Here is a 6,000-nt window from a genome sequence, read left to right on the forward strand (position 1 = left end):
ACCCCCCCGCCAGCACCGCCCCAGGGGGTGACTGCTGCGGTGTCGAGCCGCGGGCAAACACCAGAAGCTGAGGGGAAGGCGAGCTCGCCGCCTGCTGCCGCAGGACCGCGGCACCTGCCGCCCCCTCACACGCCGCGCCGGGACGCCCGCCGCTCCCGGGACGGGGGGAACAGCTCCCCACGCCCCCTCGCCCGTGGGCGGGAAGGCCCCGCCTCGGCCCGCTGCCACAACAGTGGGACGTGACGGCCCCCAGCCCGCCGCTGACGCCGCCTGGGGGCGGGGGGGAGGCGCCATTCCCCCCACACAGCCGATGCGCGCGCGCGCACGCTCCACCACCCCACTGCACACCCCCCCCATCGCTCGCGCCCGTTACCCGGCGGGTCGGCGCCCGCCGGCCCCGGGGGCGCCATGCTGCGGAGGTATCACCGCCGCGCCGCGGGACGAGGGGACCCGCGCGCAACCTGTGAGGCGAGGACGAGCGGCAGGGGTGCCGCGTCACCCCCTGACGCGCGAGCTCCGCCCAGAGCGCGGGCGGGAAGCGCGGGCTGCCGCCGCGTGGGGCGGCCGTTGCTGCTGTTGGCGCGGGGATGGATGGGCTGACGGGCGGGAGGAGGGGGGAAGGGTGTCCCCCCGCCTCTCGTACACGCACACACACAGAGGGAGCTAGCTGCCCCTCAGCGGCGGGCAGCGCTGGTTTAGGGCCGTTGTCGGCCTGGCCGGCCGCTGCCCGGGAGTCCTCTGCCCCGGGGTCGGCGCGGCTGGAGCGCGGCAGTACCCGCTGAAGCTGTTGAGAGGGGCTCGGCAGCCGCAGCAGCCGGCTGAAAACTCCCCTGAGGAGCCGGTTTGCTTTTCTTTTGCGGACTGAGGACGGCAGCTCTTAAACTTAGGGCCGGATAGGAAAAGCAGAACCTGGTCTTGTAATTAACTCTCCTAACGTTAAATGCCGATAGTTTTAGATGCTCTTGTAGTTACTGGGCGATACTTTTGCTGCCAGGAAGGGCTGAAGAAATTAGTTGTCCCCTGACTGGGGGAAGATGAGGGGGGAAGTAAGTCTTTCACATGCCAAAAACACTTGTATTGCAATTAAAGACTAACTTAGTGTTGAGAGGAAACAAATGCAAAATACACCTTACATAAACTGGAAATCAGACTTGCCAGTGATGTATGGATGCATCTTACTGGCATGTAAAGCTGGAAACAAGTCTATAGTAAAGGAATTGAGCAAATTAAGGCACGGTTTGCTTGACAGTCGAACAAAAATAAAATGTGTCTTGCTTTGACATAAGAGTTTCACTTCTTTTCCATAGCCCATGATGATTCATCCTTTCAACTTACCTGAGGACTCACATTTTAAAAGAAACACCTGCCTGTCAGCTGCGGAGTAGCCTCACAAACATTACACTGCATGCAGCAAATGCTTGCTTGCCAAGAGTCAGAGTAGCTCTGCACGCGTTTGAAGTGTTAGTAATTCAAATGCCAGTAATAAACATGAACAGCATGGTCATTTAAACTAGTTCAGCGTTCAAAATACGAAAAGAAAAAGGAAAAATGGGTAAAAAATGGGTTTGTAAAGTGGGTTATTGACCAGCCTTTCCTGTTTTCATTGGCTGGTTCAGTAACTTAAGCAAGCAAAGCAAATACTGCAGGTGAAGATGCAGAGGCCGCTGGTTATGTGTTAACAGGAATGAACCGAGTTTGCTTCCCTCCTTCAGGCACCTGGGCCTCAGCTCTGTGTGGCAACGGTAAAGCCTTTTACCAGCTAAGAGTATATGTTGGTACATGTACTGTACTTAATCATGGCTTCTGCATTTTCCCTGGAAAATTTTTAGAAGACTCAAAATGAGCTAAAAGCCATTAATGTAGATGATTCCTGGAAGTTAAATGTTTACCCTTGAATTTTCTTTCGAGACACAAAACCAGATGGTTACAAACGCTTTGAGTCTAACGCGATCTAGGAACTTTTATAATCAACCGTCACTTTGGTCAATGGTGATGCAAGTACATACAAAAAATGTGGCTTTATGTTCAAATAATATATATGTCTAATTTAGCTTCAGAAGAAATACAGGCAGCTTACAAATCAACTAGACAGTAGTCCAACTTCAGTCGTAGAGGCCATGCTCCAGTTTTGAATGCCAGGAGACATGGCTGGAGAGCAGACCTTGCCTCTCGGCAAACCATTCCAGTGGTCAGCCCAAGCTCTCACTGCAAAAATGTGTCCCAGAATTCCAGTGCAAGGTGCAATGGTCTGGAAACCCATAAACTTTAAAAGCCTAACAACAGAAGTGGAATACACTAAACAGAAGCAAAAGTCAGAGTCAGTTACTCCTAGAGACTGCTTAATTTTATCACTTTTACACATAATTTGCATATATTATAGAGATGGGCAATGCTTTGAGAACCACTCATTAAGAGATTTTAAGGTGTGTATTTTCTTGCTTGACTTTTGGACAACTTCCAACCTTTTTGTCATGCCACAAAAGACACTGAAAATTTTCTCTGGCAGCAATTCAGGTTAAAAACTGTCTCCACAGTTGCTTTGTGGCAGCAGATCTTTGTACCACAGCTCAGCACGTCCTTGCCTGTGCTGATGCAGTTGTTTGTGTAACTGCTGCAAAGTAGGTCAGTGGAAAAAAAAAAAAAAAAAGGCTGAAAATTTGAAGGTGCTTTTGAAAAGGATCGTTTCACATATCCCATTTGCTCTGCAGTTTCACAACCAGTTTGAGCCGGTTTGACTGTGTGGTGCCGTGAAAAGGTAGTCCCAAATTCCATCCTGCCCCATCCTCGTATTTCCACGCTGTTCCTTCTGTGGTTGCTAGTTCTTGAACACAGTTCTTCCTTAAAGGTCAATTTTCAGTGAGAACAGGTCTCTGATCCAATTTGTCTGCAGTTGAACGGGTCCCCGGAGCTGACGTAAGAGCAGCAGCAGGAAGAGAGGGCAGCAGCCGCCCAGCCTCAGACTGTTTAATCTGCTCGAGAAACTGGAGTTGTACAGACAACCAAATGAGCACAACTGAGGCAAGATACACTTCAGAGGGTGAAGGGAAAAGAAATGAGTGGTTAAGGGTAGTGATTTTCAAACCAGATCATCCAACAGAGGAGTATCAACACAGAACTTCAGCTCTAGTATGTTTTGCAGTGTTGTGAGGATCTCAGGTCCCTTTTCTTGGTTTAGTTGCAGTGATGACAGTACTGCGCAGTGCTAAGAGTCCAGGTGCTTGTCCTTATCCCGAAGCTGCTGCACACCTGCAGTTACCAAGATTTTTGAACTATTTCTTTGAGAAGCTCTAATGTGTGGTGTGTTTGCAGGAAACCTTCAAGGATTTGCAGTGAGCATGCCCTTGAGCTTGAAAAGTGCTTTTTCTTTGTCTTACAGACTGTTGTTCTTATTTTACTAAATTAGGCTGTCAAAATGCTGTTCCTTTTCATGCATTTAGAATAACACCAGGAGCAGCTTAGAGTTGCTGGAGCAATGAAATAAAGGAAGGGAGAACGCAAAGGAGCCATCGTTCCCACATCTGAGAAACCTGACCTTAACACGGTTGGGAATGAGTCCTATTTAAACATCTGTTGCAGACATAGTATCATTCATGCAAACATCTATCATCATGCTGAGAATCCTGGTTTTTGAAGGAAGATATAACTGATGCTTCAGTGAAGTTAACATCTTCCTAAGTAAGTGCAACAGGATTAAACTATAAATCCAAATTAGTATCCTTAGCCAAAAAAAAAAAATCTTTAAGTCAGATTGAGTTCTGGGATTTCAAGTATATTTGAAGGTATTTTCCAACTACCTCCTTCTCCTCCCACACATAGCTAAACTCTCACAGATCTTTTAAAACCAGGTAGTGTTTGAAGCAAAGCAAGCCATCTTCGTATTTTGATTTTTTTTTTCCAGTGTCAAGGATCTGGTTCACTAGTTCGTTACTCTACTTGCACACCCGTGTATTCAAATGACGTACTCACCTTATGCGTGTGTAAGATGAAACACGGGGTTTAGCACACTCTTTTAGATTTTGGATATGTGTTTTAGATACCTTCATAATATCCATTACAAAAATAAGCCTTTCATTCCCATATTATCTGCCTTTATTCCTGAGGATGCAGTTCCCAATGGGCTATTCACATAAGTAATCCGTATTTAAACAACAACAGTGGGATTATTCATGTTACTAAAGAACAGTCATATTTCAGAGGATTATATCCAAGTGAAGCATTCACAGCACCATACTGAAATCTGAAAGAGAAAAGAGATTAATCTGATTTCAGAGCACAGTTCTTGGCACTCTGCGCTGTAAGGTTACTTACCACTTGTGCTATTTTGCTGCAGCTGGATTCTTGCCCTATTTCAGATTACTAAATTACGCTGCTTGTTTTTAATTTTCAGAATTTCCTCTGAGCTTAAGAATTACAATTTCTATTTGATAATTAATTTTCTAGCCCCACAACTTAGAGAGTGACTTTTTTGTGATCCAAATACAAATTATTTGTTCCATTTAAGTCAAATTATGAAGTTAACATTTCTATTCCAGGATCAAAACATTACCAGAAACCAAAAGAAAGCTGATTGTTTCAAGATCAATTCTAAGCACATGCCAAATGTCAAAATAGCCTATTAAACGCACACAGCTTAGAGGAATATCAGCAAATTTATTCTACTTACCACAGAACAGATTTTGGACTTCACTACTTTAAAAAATCCCAAAGTCTTCATCACAGTGAAAACAAACACAGTAAAGGGAACTTAATACAACCTTTTGCCTCTCTGTAGAGAATCTGTGTTGATCAAAAAGCATATACATGCCAAGGAGGGCTGAAATGCAGGCATGGAGAGGAGTGGGAATTCAGCAGGGGGTGTAGTCTTACAGGTTATCTGTACTGCTGCGCAAGGCAAACTGTGTCAACTGCTTTCAATTTGTTACAGGCTTCATATGATTATGAAATTTTGCAGCATTTTTAAAACCTTCAGTATGCACCTGTCAGGCATCCACATGAAATTCATAGAAGAGAGAGGAAGAGCCACTGCTGGCCTGCCAGCTGCCCAAGACAGCATGCGAAATGAGGAAAAAAGGCCAGGTCACATGCAGCTAAGTGTGTGCACCAAGGAAAACCTGCTCAACATTGAGCTCAGAGAGTTAGAAAACATTTTTCTATGGATGTGCATGAGATTCTCAGCTTCTTTCTCCCCATTAGCACGGCCTGGTGAAGTCTGAGCTGTGCTGCCCCTGCCCAGGGCAGGACGACATCTGCCCTGGATCTGTCCAGACTTTTATGGAAACAGGTTTCTGAAGGTACCTTCTAGTCTCTTACTTGCTGGCAGAACTTCTTGCCCATGTTGCCAGATATCCACAAGCTGAGGGGCTAGAGCAAGGCATTTGTGAAGTTCTCCAACAGGCAGTGCCTCAAAAATCAGTCAAAGCTGCAGGGCTCACCCTGTGAAGGAGAACTGGAAGGTCCTGATGACAGGGTAGGTGTGAGGGTGACGGCAAGGCAGGCAGGAGCAGTAACCTCACAGGCAAGAAGGCAGTCCTGAAGTATCCAAACAAGAAGAGCAGGTCCGGTGATGCTACCAGGTTCAGCCCACAGTCCAGTGATCACTAGAGAATCCATAGCCATGAGACAGGGCCAAGGTCAAGCCAGAAAGTCTCGTAGACTAGGCAAGACATGGTATACGTACAACATAGCTCAAGCAAGGAGCAAGGATGAGGCCCAGAGTTAAATGCATCTCCGTAGCTAATCGGTGGGAGGTGCCAGGGTGGAGGTCTGATATGTAGCTGTTCAGGACAATTGGAGCCTGCTGGTGTTCTTAGGGCCTTACCAGTGGATAGACTAGCTCGGAGATACAGACACAAGAAGTTGAGGGGGGAACTATGAGAGCACAAGCCGTAGGCATACTTTTGCTGCCTGTGCACTATAAATGGGATCACACTCAACCTGGCAAGCACATCAGTTTGTGTTCAACACAGCTTGAGATCTATGAAAATGTGTCTAATAAGGATT

This window comes from Gavia stellata, chromosome 2 (assembly GCF_030936135.1).
Source record: "Gavia stellata isolate bGavSte3 chromosome 2, bGavSte3.hap2, whole genome shotgun sequence".
NCBI classification, from domain to species: Eukaryota; Metazoa; Chordata; class Aves; order Gaviiformes; family Gaviidae; genus Gavia; species Gavia stellata.